At 41.1% G+C, this 19635-nt stretch overlaps 1 protein-coding gene across 13 annotated transcripts in view; it reads right to left on the bottom strand.

Annotated features, from left to right (window-relative positions):
• Positions 1–19635, bottom strand: part of CALD1 (caldesmon 1) — a 209596-nt gene that overhangs the window by 58429 nt on the left and 131532 nt on the right. The gene's annotated exons all lie outside the window — the stretch shown is intronic.

The raw sequence follows: 19635 nt of genomic DNA on the forward strand, positions 1-19635 counted from the left end.
GCAAACTCGCCCTTTTGTGGGAAGGAGTGCGTGGGTTCAGTAGGTGGCACTCTTACCTTAGAGTGAGCACGGAGGCAATCATCTCCACGTAAAGCCATGGAGGATGCTGGATGTCCAGAGAGTCATTAACCTTGACAGATTTTTCTCAGAGCTTACAAGAAACCAAAGGCTGCTCTTTGCATGGGGCACTGGTATTCACTTACATTCTGCTCAAATCCTGCACTCAATAATGTTGTCTTTTTTCCTCCCCAAAACTCCCTCTACGGTTTCAAGGGGGCAGATTTTTGTGAGAAGGTAACAATTTTGTGCTTTATAGATAGGTCAAGGATTCCTGTACAAGAATGTAGAGGTTCAGGGGTTTTTGCACACTCAGAAACAGGTCTGCAATACACCAAGAAGCTGCTATTTCTTCATGTACGCCGCCGGCAGAACCAGCCCCTCATTCTAAAATATTTGTAAAAACCCCCATCTTTTAGTGTATAAAATATACTGGAATTCTGATCTAGAGCAAGGAAATGTTAACTGTGCTTATTGCAAAGGGAAAAAAACATGGTTTCCATTTCTGTGATGGCAGAGAGATCTGCAAACAAGATGAGGGTGCAGCAGGCAGGCCGTCTCCATTTCATTCCCTCTGTTCTCAAGGGAAAGAGGGCATGTAAGGCAGTGGGAATGCACAGAGTCCTTAAAAAATGCTGGTGAGAAGGGACTTGTCTTTACTTTTCCTGGAAAAGGCATTTCCACTACTGGGGAATTACAGAAGCAGAATTCTTCCCTCTGGATAAGCATTAGTTAAACAGAGATTGTATTGCTGTTCTGCCGAAATACACATTTTAATCAGATGCCAGATGTAAGAGATGATGTTTATGAAACTATAAACTGGGTTCCAAAGCAGCCCTACAGATTTCTAATACAGGTCTGTATTTACTACTGTGTCACAAACAACCTTTTTTTCCAGGTAAGTGAATTTTACACCCTTTTTAATCCATCCTGGAATAGTTAGGTTATTGCAGTGCTTACAAACAAGACTCTTACCACACAGGATAAAAATAAAATCAAATTGACTATCCTCTAAAACATTACGGTCTACATCTTCAAAGAATAGTTACAGATTTTTCAAAATATCTGCCCCTACCGGCACGCAGATTCTGGCTCTAGATGGCAAATCTGACCAACAGGTTATTAGGAACAGGGTTATTAGGAACAGGGGAAGCCTCTTGCACTTGTAGTAGACCCCAGAACCATTTCAAAACGTCCCCCTTACACTAGTAGAGTCAGAAGAACCCCAATTTTTTTTTCTTTGCTTTTCCAAATAATGTTTTGAATTATAAAATTCTGGAGGACAACTTCACTCCAGAAGAAACACAATGTTTCACATGGTCAGCCTATTTTTTATTTGGAGCAAGACTTCTAACACCCATACCTGTAGAGGTACAGGCATGTTCTTGCACCTCCCTCTACAGCACTACTGAGAATAGATGTCATTTACCTACTCAGTGAGCAATAAATAATGCTGGCCATGCAAGTCTATCCTCAACTCATGTGCCATCTTTCCCTGCAAATGAAGAACTGAAGATAAATAAGGCGAGCAAATCCCATTTCCAAACAGTATCAGTCTCTCTGCCCAATTGTCTGTAGTGCTAATCTGTGAGAGGTATCTTTATCAACAACTGCTCAAAATCCTCTGCAGGTTGGTGTCCCACATACTAATTTTTAATTTGACAGCACTAGTGTTGATTTTTTTTTTCATCCAGATATTGCTACATCCATGATTTGTCACACTTGTAAAGCTGCAAGATCAAATGTGCAATTCTGGACACAGGCACGTTAATCCACTGTGTACAGGCAACGAGCGAACTGCCAAGTGGACCTGGGCTGACCCATAATGAGCAGCATATGCTTGCACTGGTGAGTGTCCAGGATGCTTCACCTTCAGCTGTGCTGGGAGCTGCGCCCATCATTTAAGTCATAAGGCCCATTCAGCTGAGGAACATCACTGTTTTAACTAGAGCTACAGGGACATTCAGTTTGCAGTACAAAGGAGGGCTCTGCCAAGGCCAATGCATGCAATGCCAAGCATTTACATTCAGTTGGGTGCAGACCCAGCAGCTCCTTGAGTTTACAGCAATGCAGAACTGCTTTCCTTGAAAGAGGCTGACACAGCCAAGACTTTGCCATGTTTGCAACCCCTTTAAAAAGGGGGTGGGAGGAGGATCAGAGTCAATTATAGATCCTTGCACTTAATAAACCCTTTATTATTTTGAAGCCAAGTGTTTGTTGTTTACTTTCTTCAGTAACTTAACTGAGAGTGATATTCTTAGTACACTGTGGCCCTGAGGCAAAAATGTTGCATATGGAGCAGCAAAAGGCAAATCACCTTCCCCTAGATCGTTTCAAAAATTCACATGGGCATCTAAAGCATGAAAAATTATGGGGGCAGGAGATGCATGTCTCAACCTGATTTCCTTGTACGTTCTGATGCTTCAGAGATTATTAGTTGTTTCTAGGACACCAAGACCCCTAAAGAAGACACTAGAAAGAGAAAAAAACCTAAGTAAACAAACACTAACTAAACTAGGGTATTTGAGAGGTGTCATTCACACCAATGAACTTAAGTCAAATGGCTCTGTAAGAGTGTAGGCTCATCTATTACAACAATGAAAGGAACAACAGGGCCTTTCCTAGCTTCTCAATATTAAAAGCAGCAAAATGAGGAGGAGGAAGGAGACGTGAGAGCTTTCCAAAAGGAAATTATTACTGGGAGGTTCCAATGTCTACTCATACTAAGAATGTCCAGAGGTCATCCAGAGAGCCACTTAATATTTTATTTGTTATTTTTACTTTAACCATTCCTGCATGCGAGGCAGAGTTGTCAGTGAACTGATCACAATAGCCCATGGATCTTTTTTCTTTTGAGATTATGCTGAATTTAAAACCTGACAGAGGCACAAGCACCATCCAGACGATGCCTTTCCATATGTATCCTATTCCTTTCTGTACCCGTTTGTCAACAGCAGATTTACTGTGCTGCTTACTGTTCTTGCCCTGTTTTTCAAATACCTTCATGTTTCTTTAGCTCTTTGTTTAGCCCTTTTCCAAGTCGAGACAGTTTTTAAATGGGCAGGCAAATAACTTACAGAAATGTATCTGATTTGTTTCAGAGACAGTAAATACCTCACCCTGCACTGCTTCTCCTCTGTGCCACTAGTCTGAAATAAGTAGGCAGACTTGTAGAGAACTTTGCAAACCTACTGGCATTTTGCAAGAGAAACAGAACTCTGTTTTTTTTATGAAAATTCATTCTAATGACATTAACATCTGCTCCTTGTTTGAAGAATATTTTTAACTGTTCCATCCCTGGGAAAATTAAAGATGCCAGCCTCTTTCATGTTCTCATGGATTAGACAAACTCTCTTGATGTTTTTAAGGTCTGTTCTGAAATGCCCCGATACAGTTCACTGCAGGGAACTCTGTGTATGCATCTCACAGGGTAGAAAGGATCTGCATTCACCCTCCTATGAGGTTTCACTCTAGGACACTAGCATGTGAGCAGGGACTTCATTTCACAGATGAACAACAGTTGGCGTATTAAATCATATGCAGTAGGTAAAGTCTGGCAACCCACTCATAAGGTCTTGGAGTAAATCTCTGGAGTACTCGTAAAAACAAGGCTATGTACTTCATCAACAAATTAACTGCCTCTTACTATGTATTTTTCCTCCAGTCCAGTTTTAAATATCTCAAGTAATAGGGATTCTGCCATTTCCCAGTGGTAAGTCTTCTGTGCTCTTACAGGGTTCAGTACTAAGAAGCCATCCTATGGCTGTGACATCTATTCCTCCCCTTATTTTTTAACCATAACCCGTAGTTATATCTACCTGGATGGCTATAAACAGGGCAGTGCCAAAAATTTTAATGTGTTCAGTGAAACCTGTGAGTAATACTTACCCAACCGTGTAAGTGGATATATCTATTAAAATACATACTCAGATTGGAGTATGTAGTTTTGGGTTTGGACTTATGCATGTGCAAATCATGGAGGCACATACAAACAGGGTTTGCATGCTCACATGCACACGTTATCATGTAGCTAATACCTTAGCAGGCGATAGAACTATTTGCACAGACAAGTTCTGCAGGAGTGGGAACACAAGCCTGTACATCAAAGTGCAAGAACCTGAAGCCTGAAATTGTAAACTCTTGCAATAATGTGCTTCCAGATACTGAAGACCCACATAGAGCTTGTGCAGCACTTGGTCCTTCCTGTCTGATGCCTGCTTTGCTGGGACAGGCTGGCCTTGGACAGTGCAGTCAGGAGTTTGGTCCTCTGCAGGGCAGAGAATTTAATTTTCTCTGACTGTCCTCAGTTCTTGAGGTATTAATATTATCCTGGTTCTCAAATGGAAAAGTTACTAACTGCATGTATGGCTGTAGCAGTAAACAAAACAAACTCCAAGACAAGTGTTAAAAAGATATTCCAAGGAGAACTTCCACTGTAAATTGAAACTTGATTAGAAAAACATATTTTCTGCAGTTTGTGTTCTCTATCAGTTACTTATGGGGCAATGCACAATCCAGAAATAAAGAAGTATAATATTTCACGGGTGTGATAGACTATTTCCACCAAAGCATAGTTTTTGTTTTATGTCATGTTTTCACTGCTTTCAGATAAACACTAAAATCCAAACAATAGTCTCCATACAAGAGTCAGGATATAGCTACCTTCTGGTCATTTGAACAACTGAAATGGAGGAAATCATGAGGGAAGCATTCACAAAGGCTATCTTTACCTCCTCTCCCTATGCCCTGGCACTGTCACTAGCAAGGGACAGACTTGGGTTCCCTCCTGCCCTGAACAGGAGCCGGTTTCTCTCCAGGCACCAGCAGCAGCAGAGGGAAGGGCCACCATTTCCCCATTCTCTTCCGTACCCATTCTTTTGTGCTTTATGCATTTCGGGGACACATGCCAATTCTCACAGCAATAAAAAGCAATCTATTATTTTGGCTGGCAAAATTTAAAATTTGCTGTCTCTCATTTATACCTGAACCGTAGCTTGCTTGGAGCAATAACTGCTATTAATAAATTTCAGCTTTAGCAGTGAGAAGGATAGTATTCAAAGCCCAGAAACCTGTGTTTGGACTTGTAGGACTTTGCTTACAGCCTTGTAGGATAATACTTGCAGAGTCCACAAAACAGAAAGCTGAATAAGCATAAGCTGCCAATAATGTAGATGCAAGTCCTCTCTGCCCCAACTGTTTCTGGCAATAGTTAATTTCAACACCACTTTCAACACAGGTTTTATACAAAAATTATTAATGTTATTTTTAATATATTAGCAGGCATGCTCCAAACATTACTATTCACTTCAAACTTAGCCACAAAAGCCAGAAAGAGCCACAATGTGGTAGAGGTGATACAAACATAGAGGATAGATGCGTCTCTAGCCAAAACAGGTTATGCCTTGATTTTACTGCTGAGTGGGCATGGGTGGAAGCCTAAGCCAAAACTCCTTAACAGACTCCCCAGTAAACAACAGTAAACTCATGAAGTGTGAAGCGTGGGAACTATTCATCCTTGTGTGCCACCACATACCAGTGAGAGCATCCACTGCCTCACTTCAGTCTGAAGCCATGGTCCAAGTTCAGGCTTCAGGCTTGATCCTTCTCTGCTGGAAGAGTTTATACAAATGTGTGCACAGGCACACACGCACGCAGTTCTGGAAAGAGAAGCTCATTTCCTGCTGGGCCAATTTATGGAGATGTTCCTGTACCAAAAGCTCCTATCTTATGATACTCTGAATTCTACTGGTGAACAACATCCAAGCCCCAGTTGGGATCACGACTTCACAAACAACCCATACACTCAACTAGCAAAAACCATCCGAATTCCACCGAAGGCAGCAACTGTTCAACAGCTTATGCTACTTGAACAGCTAGGAGATATTCAAAACACAAACTTTGACTAGAAATAATCAGCCTGGGCCTTTCTTATGCCCAAACTTTGCTTAAAAATATGCAATTGGAGCCTCAGACCAGGACCCTGCCTAATGCAGGTTAATGATCAGTTATACCCCTGTCTGACTGGACTGCTCATTTCTAATAACTGGTAATGGCCCTTAGGTGTTTTGGAAGAGGCTTTATTTCACTAGCTGCACAGGGATTACTGACTAACCGGATGCTCCCAGGAACTTTTGGAGAGCAAACAGTGTCAGTTTATTTAATAACTTTCAAAGTGAAACTAAAATCTTGTCCAAATCATGTCTCCTCTGATTTAATTAAAACACACCACACATACTGCACTGCTCTGTTAATCATTAACAAAGTTAATTGAAGACAGAAGATGAGTCTTTTCTTTTCTTTCATTCAAAAGCCTCCAGCCAGTGGAAAACTTCAAAAAACATTCCAAAAAAAGACCAGTACAGTATGATTTTTGTTAGAATGGTCAACATGTCAGTATGTTTTTTCCCCTTCTTCTGTATTTCTGATTCCTATAGGAATGCATGTTAAGAGAGGGTGGGTTTTTTTTCTTGCTTGGCAAAATACCTTTCCCAAATTTTCTAAATATTGCCTGGTATTTGCGTCAATGTGACAGTCATTGGGTTTGACAGGAATCAGATTGCTAAACCCACACAAAAATGCTTTGGAAATTAGGGGCTAGTTATACATTCAATTTCATTCAAATCCACTTTAGTAAACTGGCAAGGAGTGGATCCGAACCATCCCCATTATCCCTTCACTCTGTAGTCCACAACAGAAGTTTCTTCAGCATATTGATCTCTATCCTAACTTTTAGACTCACTCACAAGTCCTGCTGTCTGATAAATCTCCTTAGCACTCTTGTCCCAATCCATTTTCACTTTCCAAGACAACCTAGCAATCCATGAAACTTATTCTCCCTGTGCAGCAAGCCTTTCCAACTTCTTCCAGGGAGGAACCAACTAGGAAATTAAACAGCATTAGAAGTGTAACACTTTGTGGACTATTCAAGAGACAGTATACATCCGACAACTATTTTTCCAACAGTTCTCCTTTTTTGAAGGACACCAAAGCAACAACAACAACAACAACAAAAAAACAACCAAAACAACCTAAACGGAAAAGATTGCTTTCTTCATTTTCTTTGGGTCTTAGGGAAATCTAAACACAAAATCTTCCAGTCTTATTGGTACAGTTGTTATCTAATGGGATTTCCCTCTTGAAAGCAACAAAGGGTCAAGGCTGAGCACTTCCACAAGGCCTGTCATATCTGATCAGGACAGCACCCGTCAAAGCTGGATTCTTGCCTCCAGCCATGGCTCGTGCCTAACGTTTTAGAGGAAAGCAATGGGAAAAGAAAAAAGCAAACCACACTGCACCTGGTCCATTGAGCAAAGCTCCCCCTGCACAGCAAAATTCCTCTCTGCCTCTGCCCCCTGCAGGCAGGCAGCTGGGACTCTGCCACTCTGCCCCGTACAGGCATAGCTGTCTGCACTGCAGGGTCTTTAAAAAAAAAAGAAGAAAGTAATCTATTGCAGGGTAATACTCATTAAAGGGTTTCAAGGAGTTAAAATGAAATTACTATAAATGTTCAGTATTCACATCACAGCATATACATCAAGACATAATGATCTGGGGACTTAAATTACTCCAGTGTAATGAAAGACCCAAGTATATTTTTGTCTTTGTTATTTCTCTGTATACCTGAGTGCTAATACTTATTTCTTCACTGAAGTACCTGAAATCTATTGCAATTTAATAACAGAGCATGGGAACAACTCTTTAAGACATTGCGTATCTAATCCTAGCTTCTCCTGGAAAATGGCTCTCATGTCACACCTTACACTATCGGGACAGGCCAGTTTGCATAAACCGTTAAGACCATGATTTCTCCCTATCTACACTGTACAGCCTCAAACCTACGTTAAGGTTCTTGACATGTCTGCAAAAGGACAGTCCAATGTGCTCGAGGCTTCAGACCTCATCCACGCTACCCAGGTGCCCTGGGTGCAGACAAGTGCAAGCACCATTACAACTGACAGCCCCAGCTCAGTGTCTCCTGAGCACAGCCCAGCATGGCCAGCAGTAGGCACCATGGACAGGAAGCCTTAGACCGCAAGACTAAACTCTTCAGCATCTTAACCATTCAAGGGGCAGGTTGTTGTGTCTTAACCTGGCAGGCAGCTAAAAACAACACAGCCATTTGCTCACTTCCCCCCTGCCCCAACAGTGGGATGGGGGAAGACAACTGGGGATGGACACACACACACAAAAAAAAAATTCATGGGCTGAGATAAAGACAGTTTAATAGGACAGCAAAGGAATGGAAAACAATAACAATGATAAAAGAATACACAAAACAAATGATGCACAATGCAATTGCTCACCACCTATGAACCAACACCCAGCCCCAAGCGGCAATCACTGCCACCCGGCCAACTCCCCCAGTTTAAATAATCAACATGACATCATATATTATGGAATATCATCTGGCCAGATTGGATCAGCTGTCCCAGCTGTGTCCCCTCCCAGTTTCTTGTGCACCTGGCAGATCATGGGGAGCTGAAAAGTCCTTGACTAGCATAAGCACTACTTAGCAACAACTAAAACATCAGTGTGTTATCAACATTATTCTCATCCTAGATCCAAACCACAGCACTATAGCAGCTACTAGGAAGAAACTTAACTCTGTCCCAGCCAAAACCAGGAGACAGGTAACAGCATATGAAGAAAGCCTCTCAGCTCTGATCTTCTGCTGAGCACACTCGAGCCTCCAGCAGCTATGCACAGCCTTGGGTCCCCTCATCAGCACAAAGCCCGAACCACTTGGGAGGCAGACCCTTGGGAAGGAAGAGGGGCAGCTGCAACCCTTTACACTCTATATGGGTTGCTTTGTTATTTTTCTAGGCCTGCTTTGGTTTTCATTTGTAAACATCTTATACATTAAGGTATCCATGAAGAAATGCATTTGTAAACAAACATCTGTGCAGTGCTCTCTGAAAACAGAGTCTGTCTCAACTCTTTCCCATTGTTCACGGACTTAGGAAAGCAGCCCTATCAGCCCAGCAGCCAGCAGCTGAGGGATGAAGCAGCACCATATGGGTGACAGGTGAAGTCCCCAGGCTGCAAGACTGCAACCCAGGCATGCTTCCTTGTCACAGCAGGGTTCACATCCCTCCTTCAAAACCTGCCCATCATCACAACACTCTAAATATTTCTTAATGCTTTTTGGACAGATGGTTCCTATGGTGAGGGTAACCTCAGAGACACCTGGGCAGGTATGGGGCGGCATGCATTCCCCACCTCTTCTTTTCTGTGGGCATAACACAGGAGCTTGCATGAGGACTTTAACTGTGTGTCTAGGTTAAGCATCCAAGCAGTTTGCCATCCAGCTGGGTAACAGAGTGAGAAAAGTCTTTTAAATCCGAGAGCAGGAGAAGCAAATGTAAGCGGTCATCTGTGTTTAAGGGAAACTGATAAATATGGAATTATTCCCCTCCCACAACGTTTAAAACCCAATTACTGGGCCAGTCTCAAAAGGACCAGCATCCCTGTACAATTGTCCCAGATCTGTCATGTCACAGCACAGTGTTCTTTGGGATTGATTTGGGTACAAAAAATATACCTTCCCCAAACTTGCACTAGCCAGTAAAGTTTTTTGGCATGCTGCAAGATGGAGAAGAAAGAGCCTGAACCTCAGCTGTTCTTCCACTAGGCAAAGAACAGGCAAATCCCCTTTGCCACTACTGAACATAAGAATTCCTTATCAGCTCTCACCAGCTGCGATGGTCCTGCATCCTCTGCAATCTGCCACTAACCAGTGGTCTCACTTTTCCATTCAATTCCTCATATTAAGATAGAAAAAATGTGGAAAAAAAAAAAAAGGCTTAAAAGAAATGTAACCTTTTCCCAAAAACAGCCGACCGACTTGTCTTCAAGGAGATTTAAATAACGTAGCTATCAAAAGATCCAGTCCAAACTGCATAGAGAAATATTGACCACTGGCTACAAAGAAAAATAAATTTAATTTTCAAATGGCAGACCTCCCCACCAGATCTGCCAAGAGCTGCAGCCTGAGCTCTAGATCTGTGGCTATAGTTTCATGACAATGTTTTGTGCCCTGAGAGAAAGCTTCAGAGTGTCACATTAATGAATAAACTTCATGGGATGGGAAGGATTCCAAGAACTCCTCCTTCATGGGCTTTTATGGAATTTAGAGGTTTTGGAGACATTAATGCGTATGCAGTATTACAACCTTCCCCCCTGAAATAAGTCATTATAACAGGAACTTACTCTTCCAGTCTAAGCAACTTACATTCAGAAAGTGAGCATTTTCTATCACTCCTAAGTGCAGGAAACTGGAGACAAACCTGTTCTTAGAGCACCATCTTTGCACCTAACGAGCTGCTGACCAGCATTTCAAGGTTTTCATAGTAATAATAGTAACATGTCACTAAAATGGCCACTAGAAATTTTAATTCACTAAAACTCTTCAAAACTATTAAAATCATGTTTCCAATAAACATTTCAGAAAAGCATGGAAGAGAGAAATCGGAAACATTTTCAGAAACTTGGCAGAGTTTCAAATACTTCTAACATTTGAGAACAATTTTTTTTTCCTCTTTCAGAAAAGGTTTGCCATTTTTTCATCAGCATTCATTTATTTACACTGAAACCGCTGTGAAATTCTGAGGTCAAAACTAAGCAAGAACTTGAGGATTTGGCCCTGTAGAAAGTAGAAAAATCCCAACAGCTCCGAATGCCAAGGCAGAGCTTAAAAGCAGAATGGAAGCATTAAAGTGAATTCGTCACAGTCTGCCAACAAGCAAGCTAACTAACTATTGATGAGATGTTCTGTGATAAAATTTAGGTTTTGTTTGTTTTTTTTTTTAATGTTGAAGCTCTTGAAAAGACTGTTTCAGGCTCAGATAAGCCAGATGCTATCTCAGCAAAGGTTTCTGAAGCCTCCAAAGAGCTCTGAAATCAATCAAAGATCTTTGGGCTTCCCCAACGTGTTTAGAAAGGTGAAGGGGAGCCAAGATACATACTTCTGATACGCTCATTAAAACAGCCAAGGACACTGATACTTGTGCAAAGCACACTGTGTAATCAAAGCCAAACAGATCTTGGGTGGGTGCTTAATGGGTTCTTGTCTAGCATTGTGACAGCACAGCATTAATAACAGGCGAGAAGGCTCCTTCCTCATGGCCAGGTTGTGCAGCCTGTCTAAGGGCAACAGTTTAACTGATCCCAGGGGGATGGTGCCCACAGGACATCCTGCTCCTTTCCTCCTTACCCACAGGTCCCAGCCACCCATCCTCACACATAAGGAGGACCTGGCAGTGGTGCGTGCAGCCTGCAGGGTAGAAAAACAGCACCCTGATCCCACATGGTGGGTGTTAGGCTGTTTATGCAACCAAGGCAGCTGGGAGAAAGTAGTCTGCGTGGGTTTGTCACTCTGCACCACAACTCCACACACCTCGAGCAAGCCTCAGTGGAGACACGACCACTCAGCAATGGGGAAGGGACCTCCTCTCCAAACACCATCATAGACAAAGACTCTTTCTGCATCACTTAATGGGATTTAAATGAACATCTGCAACTCTTAGGATCTTATAAAAAGAACAGCTGGCCTAGACCCGTTCTGAACCCAAAGAATAGTAGATAGCAGACATTTTGGGAGAGTAAGAAACTGTACAGGAGAGAAACAAGCATAGTGTGATCCTTCACTAGTATTTTTTTTCCCGTGAGTGTTATTAAACATGCATTCCTCTTAAATGCAATCCCTTTCCAAAACCCAAGTCGTCCACACCCTTCCATTTGAACCCCCAATATATTTTTTAAAAGTGTACTTCCTAAAACCCAAAACCTAGACAATATACCTCTCAAATAACCCAATCAAATTATGGGATGTTTACTTTTTCCATTATTCTTTAGGAGGAAAAATATGAATCATCATAATCCCTAGACAGGAGAATATTTTTATATTTACATTCTTATAATTTACAAAAATCAAAATAGGGACACTTTTTGAAACATTATAACCTTTTTTTGTTATTTTTTTTCCTCTAAAATCTTCCCAGAAAACACTCTCATCTGTGATAAGACATGGCATGCAAAATTTCAGGGGATATAAAATTCTTTGGAGAAAGTTAAGGGAAATTGATTCAACTGGGAAGATAAGTCTGATGCTTAACTTGACCTGGCTACTCCTGGTGCACATGACAAAGCTTAAGAGGTTAAATGTGTTTCTGAGACTAGTATGGTGCAGTTTTTGTTTTTAGAAACTCTAATTTTAATTGAAATGAGAGATAAAGAAAACGATCCTTTGATGAACAGGGTCTGGCTTTAGGCGTTTTCTTATCAAGATGGCCACATTCAGAACCCACCCACCAACATACCAGAAACCACAGTTGGCAAATGTTACATGCAAAGGCATTTCCTGTGTTCTGATTTTCTAGCTGAGGGCCAGATGCTTCACGATCCTTCCTTAAAAGTGCAGTTAAAGGAGTGGGCGTACAGAGCCTTGCCTGATCTTGCATGGTCTATGCAAAGACCAGGTAGCATCCCATCCACATGCTCAGCATCAAACAGGCAGTGGTCTCTTCCCTTATTCTGAGTTCCCTGCCCCAGTGAAAAGAGGGCCAAAGGACTACTTTTTCTACTCCTTCACCTTATAAACTACAGTTTATAACCCAAACTTGCTAAATTAAGTAGTAATTATTGTGGTCCCCGTCCATGTGATTTGCCAAAATATCACAATGAAAGGAACAGAAAACATTATTTGAAAAAGTAAACAGCAGCTGAAGGGCCTAGAGAGAGCATTGTGGTTTACATCAACCTACAACATGCTCTACCTGCACCACTTCCAACATGTTACTTCCAGATTTCTCTCCCATTATCTTTAATATATAATAGGATAATTACTTATGTGAAATTCTCCAAAACCGCTTACCTCATGTAGAAGTGAAAGACTGTTTCAAAAGTAGGAGTTAGAACCTTATGAAAAGGTTTTCTGTTCAAAAATTTCTACAGGCAAAAATGCTGAAAGTTATATAAAAAAAATATGCAGCCTCTGCCCAACAAAACAATCAAAACAAAAACAAGCACAGGCTAGTAGTTTCGAGCCTGCTAATCCTGAATAAAGGGCAGCTTTCATCCAAAGGTGAAATACACAACGCTCCAGTGCAATTTGCATGTTCAACTATTAGATAGATCAGAAATAATTGTACAGTGTGGCTGGCTAGAGATATAATGAGCTCTTTTCATGTATACATACACAATCCATGCTTACAATAGTAGACCCTGCACATACAATCTATATTATTTTGTGTCAGTTTGGAATATGTCATTCTACATGCCTGTCTACAAAAATCAAGCACAGAGCAAAGGAGGAAAAACCTGTTATGGTAAGAATATACCTTTGATGTGCCAAAATCAGATTGCCAGAGCATCCTTGATTCTGCAATCTTGGCTGTATGCATTATAGTCCTTCGCTACCTGATGAACCCAGAGGTATGCAACATGATGGATTAGAAGAATCAGTAATAGGGGAAAGTCACAGCTGCAGATATAGTTCCTCTAACCATTGTCTTTCTATGGCAGTGTCATTTAGGGTAGCTCTTTCACAGAGGTTATCCCAGAGCAACAGCTTTTCTCCTGTAGACTTCAAGACAACACTGGGATCAGAAAATAATATACTCTAAACAGTGGCAGACAAGAGATCTTGAAACCAAATGAGGAAAATCTATTGAATTCTTTATAATTAAACTTCTGGTAAGGAAACTAGGAACACTGCGTGGAAAAAAAGGTTATTTGTTCCCATTTTTTTAATGCATCTAGACCCCAAGATCTTGGCTGCATATGGTCACAGCCCAGCAGAGGACCCTAAGGGAACTGCCTGCAATGAAGAGGTCACTTAATCATTACTTATTTAAGCGTCCTCAGTTGTAGTAATTGTGCCACTGAAGCAGAATTAAAGGAGACAAGACCAAGATCTAAACAACAAGCATAATTTTTGCTACCTTATGTTAAGAGTCACTCCATCTGCTTTCTCATAAGAGGCTCATACATGTCAAATAAATTCAGAAAAGGTCCATTATTTAAAATGAGGTTAAACATTTCATTTCAGCATATTCTGCTTTGCCTTTCTTTATTTGTGTATATCTTGCTTACAAATACAGGTTGGAAAAGAGAGACTGCTTGAGTAAATCAAAACAAATTACCAGCTATCCCCTTCCATGTGGTGTGGCTCTTCCCTAAAAGGTATGCTGGATAATGGCATTTCCAATACACCTCTCCACAAAACAATGACAATCAATCAGATGCCATGCTTTATTTCTACATATGTACACTACCATATCTGACAACAGCCCCCCTCAAGAACAATATACCTAGTACAGGTAAAAAGGAAACGATACATCTCAGAACTTAGCACACAATATTTATTTGGACTATTTACCAGCTGAGTAAATTTATGACACTAAAAAGTTATATCTTCACACACACACATTTTGTCCCGATCAGTCCCAGAACTCATTTTTAGAGTCCACTACCCACTCTGCAGACTCAGACTAAGACCTAAGAATAGCAGCCAGGTTTCTATAGCTCTTTGCATTCGTGGCAGGAAAAGCAACACTGCCAGTTGCAGCAGAAGAAAGCAGGGGGATGGCCTCATCACCCACAAATATGCACATCAGCTCAAATACTGCCAGCAATGATATTGCTTAGAGCAGTCCCAAGTGGACCAAGTTCTTCTTTTTTGGGTGATAGATTTTATCACCTTCCCAACAGCTAGCCTGAAAGAGCACACAAAGGATTATATTAATTTTGTAGCTTCCATTTATTCCACCAAATGCAGCAATTTCTCTTGATCTGTTTTAAGAAGGTGTTATCAATGGTGAAGAGCAACAGTGAAGAAAGCTACTCTAGTTAGGTCTATATTCCACACCTAGTGGTGCCAGATCACTTTGCAGTAATCTGGTGCCCCAGCTCTTGTCTATGGGTCCATTTTAGCCCCAGTTTAGACCAACTATGCTCCTCTAACAGGAAGAGCAGATGCAATCCAGGCAACCAGATGCAGTCCACACACCCAGCACACATGATTGCTACCTCCAAATGCTATCCTCAGAAACAAATATCACCTAGTGTCTCTATTCCCCCTGAAGCTGAATGACAAGCTTACCCAAAATGAATATTCTGAGAAGTGTACCCAAACATGGGATCTCAAATTGCTGGTTGTGTTCATTCACTTTCTTATATCTGCAGCAGAAAGAGACAATCGTCTGTCTTCTTGCTGCTTTGGCTCTTTTCATGGCTAAAGTACTAGCCAGACAAACAGAACAGGTTATGATGGACAGGCAGATATTATTTCATCATTGGTTTTTGCCCATGTCTGCCCTATACTGATCTTGGCTCCAGCCATACTGTAGCATGAAAAAAAAAAAAGGAAGTAAGAATTAAACAAAGTAGTTTTAAGTACTAGCAAAACATTTGGATTCAGGCTCTCATTCGTGCCCTTTAAAGCCATTATTTTAAAAAATGTTTATGTAACAGAGGCATTTCTCCTACACATAAAAATTCTTGAAAAACAGGAAAAGGAAATCAATGTTTCCTTCAAAATTAACCACTGTTGGCACAGTCTTGAGTCTGTTACTGTGGTACTCTACTGTGCCTTTACCTTTGTCCATATTTACAAGATCCTGCATTTAATTATTTAATTTTGAAGTTAAGCTACCCATAAGTTTTGAAGGGAGAATAAACCCAAGCATTTTTACTGATATCAAACATGTTTTTAAAATAATTTTTAAATTACCATCAAATTGCACAGACTATTATAAAGAAATGTAGTCACCAAGACTGCATTTTCAGAACTTAACCCAGAATTTTTAAGAAATTTGTAATGTCCTACCAGTACACTAGGATGGCATAGCCAGGCATCCCTTCAACACAGACCAGTTGGCAAAATTTCTTTTGTTCTGGCAGTGTTTTTATTCTCTAGCGATTTCCATCCACTGCATAGCATGCTGTCACCTTGCTATATTATGGGGAAGAAGACTCCCCACATCTTACGCCTCTTCTAGCACACCTGTGCAGTACCAGAAACCACATCCTCCATACTTTCATCAGCTGAATTAAATAGTGCCTGTTTTGGTCAAAACTGGCCTAACAGAATAAAACTTAACTCTAATCTTGTGCAGATTTTCTGCAGAAATGCAAGGGAGCACTTCAAAACCATTCAGGTCCCAACACAGCATAGCTCTTCAAAAAGTCTTTGAATCCTGCTGACAAAAATGAGTATGTGCATGTCCAGGTGCTGTAGCCCACATAGATGGATTAGAAGCCACCACATAAATTTTGAAGGTACCCTCACCCAGGGAAAAAGTGGTAACAATATTGACATTTTACTACACACTGCAATCCAAAGATGCACACATGTACTTCTGCTATTAAAGTGCTGGTATTTTTACAAGAGTAAAAAGCTCAATGTGGATTAGCAACAGCAGCGAAAGACTTCTAACAGACTTCTAGACTGTACTGAAGGGACCATTGCCATACTGGCAGTGGGAACACAAAGGACTGCAGGGATAACCACAAGAGCTATTACAGCTCATGCTAAAGAGATAACACTAACCAAGTAAAGGACTTCTCCTTTCCCTTCCCCGTACAGGCTGGGCACAGAAGAATATATGTAGCGTAAATTCTTACCCCACAAGTGTTATAGCAACTATTACCAGCCCTAATTGCTCTAGTAGACTCTAAACGAAAGGTTTGATCACACAGTGGTTATATTTTGTGAGCTTTTATGTGTCTGCTGAATTCACCTTTAGCAAGGAGCTATGTGAGATTGTCCCTGACAAAGATCAAGCCAAATTCAATCCTCATATGCAACTTCACTGATGACAGTATCCCCAGGCAATTGCATCTTGTGTTTACTTCATAGAGGGGAGTCCATAAGCAGCAACTGCGTGGATAAAGCTCTTTGTTTACAATGTACTTTTCAATACTGAGGGCTTAGTTGTATTTTCATGCCTAGAGAACCACATCTCACTTGAATAAAAGGTGTCTTTAGCAACAGGTCCTTCTTTCAGTAAAACTGCACTGAATTTGTTGTCCTCACATTCTCTGAAAATAGTCAGCACGTGGCCTCACAACTTTCAAAGACAAAATACATTCCCCAGTCGTCCTGGACAGATGTCAAAGAATATCAGCTATAGAAAAATATGAATGAAGAAAACACCATGAGTTTTACAGCTGGTCAGGCTTTCCCATATATCGCCATTCCTTCACCCACAGCAAAGCCAGCAAGGGCACACTAAAGCTTTTCCTCTGACATGAATAATTCCTGCGAGGATGACTGTGAACTAGAGATGGAGACTGTGGTCCTGAGAAGACAGTGGGGGGGAAATAGAGGGAACACAAAGAATGAAAGCACGAAATATCTCTGAGAAGACCCCGTACCCCTATAGATACGTTAATTTTTAATTTCATGCCACTGATTTCAAAGCCCCTTAAGAATATGTGTAGAACAGCAATATCAAAGAAATTCTGCAGTTACAATGTTGTCCTTTATGCTCTGAGACAACAGCCGAAATGCCTTTTACTTCTACCTCACGACTAAAAAATTTAAGATACGAAACAGCTCAATGCAATGGGCCTAAAAATGGCGTCATCTTTCATGGATCAAGTCTCACAAATTATGTGTGCAGTAGCAAAATCCTGCAAAAAATCCTGCTGGGGCATTTTCATTTCCATGAGCACAGTCCTACTAAGCGAGACGGATTCTGTTATGATTACTGTGACCTTAAATATTATGTAACTGCAGTCTGGGAGAGATTTTATTGTTGAAAAAAACTTCATGTAAAAAAAAATTAAGCTACTAATGTTCATGACAGAAGGGGGAAATTTGATCTAGTCACATTCTAGACAACAGAGAAAGAAGAAAAATACTAAGATTGAATAAAGCCACGGTTTCATCAGATAAGAAAGGCAAGGTAACTGCGAAAGAAATCATTTGACTAAATCCCATAAACTGAGAATGTGAGAAACTTGGTAGTCTCCAGCCAGGTTTTAGTGGACATATTACACCTGGCACCCTTGCAAGCTAACTCAGCAAAGCTGCCTCTCAGTCAAGGCTAGGGCGCATGCAGAAAACTTCCATTCATCATGCACCCTGCCATCTTTGGCTTGGGAGTCAAGATATCAACGTGGCTGCAATCAATCACCTTTCGTCTCGCTAACCTCCAATGGTTTCTGGCTTCCCTGCTGGAATAGTATGGCCAATACTGACCCTGGGGTAAGGCATGAATCTGAGTCCTGCATACATCTGGTTGCTGCTGTTCCCCACGCATTTTGCCCTCCAAGGGCAATACTCCCCACTAGGGTAGCCAAGCTTACTGCATACTTATTATTGTACTTCCCAGGGCCCTTCCCCAAGTGGATTGTTGACAGTTTTTAGCAGAGATGTTCCAAGACTAAAAAAAACTGCCTGGGGTAGGTCACCAGCCGCCTTTGAGCAGAAGAACCCAGCCCTTTTACCTCTCTGCTTGACATATACCACAGCTTCTCCAGCGAGGCGTACCTAAGCGCTCAACCTGTCTCCAGTCGCCAAGCAGCAAGCATATTTCCCTAACATTTACAGAATCCTGAAGGTCAAATTTTCTGTTTAATAGTAATGTTTAATAACCTGTGATCTTCAGGCAAACAACATTACAGATGGGAAATTAAGCCCTGATCTTTGTGAACATTACATTGCTCACTTGGCAGGCCAAATCAAGGTGCAGTCTGCACTGAAAAGATTTTGCGTGAGTTTTCCTGTCCTCCCGATTTCTCCCCTCTTATCATTAGCACAGTGAGTGGGCTGTGTAGCCACCAGCCCTTGCCTCAGACAGAGCAGCATTTCAAAACTGTAGGGTATTTGTACATATCTACCTACATACTTATGTGGCAAACGTGAATTTAATAGCCTACTTAACTATAACATGAGCTGTCAAAAGCACAAATACAATTCCCATGAAGTAAACAGCACTGTTTTACAAACAGGGTGGGTGGGTTACAGGCTACAGATTTGATCCTTATCAACTCTGCAGAGAAAGGGAGGCTTGAACCATCCACCTTTCACCTCCAAGAACACCATCCCTCTCATAGGGGCTAAGAAGATCCTTTGGGACTGCTGGCAGTGGCAGGGACCTTTGGTGACATTTTCAAGAGCATGTACAGATTGGCTTCTGCGGAAACCCATCAGAGATCAACAGAAACTTCAAAGACAATCTCATAAGGTATTGAAATACATTTTTAAATCTGACTCTCTGGACAGGACATATCTCACCTAATTTTAGCTGTCAAATAATTAGCTAAAAATTCATACTAATGATCGAGGCTACCCCTGTCTAGAAGCTAGCTAATTCCTATTAACTGTCAGGCTTTGCATGTGTCAGTCTCTTAAGACGAAAAAGAACCTTAAAAAAAATAAAATAAAAAAAGCCTGACTATATTGCACAACTGTTCATGGGTCAACTGTGAACTTCTCTCAAAGGTTGCACTTTAAATTATGTCAGCTTATACCTGTTTTGAATCTGGCCCACAGTCTACACAGCACTTTCTCTCAAGTTAACACAATATTTGATGATTTTATAGATTGCAATAATTTACTGACTTGTATGA

The sequence above is a fragment of the Phalacrocorax aristotelis genome, chromosome 1 (genome assembly GCF_949628215.1).
Source record: "Phalacrocorax aristotelis chromosome 1, bGulAri2.1, whole genome shotgun sequence".
Lineage (NCBI taxonomy): Eukaryota > Metazoa > Chordata > Aves > Suliformes > Phalacrocoracidae > Phalacrocorax > Phalacrocorax aristotelis.